The sequence below is a fragment of the Salmo salar genome, chromosome ssa02 (genome assembly GCF_905237065.1).
Source record: "Salmo salar chromosome ssa02, Ssal_v3.1, whole genome shotgun sequence".
Lineage (NCBI taxonomy): Eukaryota > Metazoa > Chordata > Actinopteri > Salmoniformes > Salmonidae > Salmo > Salmo salar.
In genome coordinates, this window is record NC_059443.1 from 78,112,269 (window position 1) to 78,112,487 (window position 219).

The following is a 219-nucleotide window of genomic DNA, read 5'->3' on the forward strand; positions in this document are numbered from 1 at the left end:
GTCAATCCAAATGCTGCTTGTTGAAGTACAAAACTCCTTAGCTGGATGTCAAATAGTGGGAGTTCTTCACCACAAAAAAACTTCAACATTATGGACAGATGTATTGTTTTAGCTTCGATACATTCATCCTGTTTTGAGGATGAAATGGGGTTCAGCAGACGATGTCACCTGGGTAATATTTGGGAATGTCAGACAGAACATTGTAGCTGGACTCCTTTG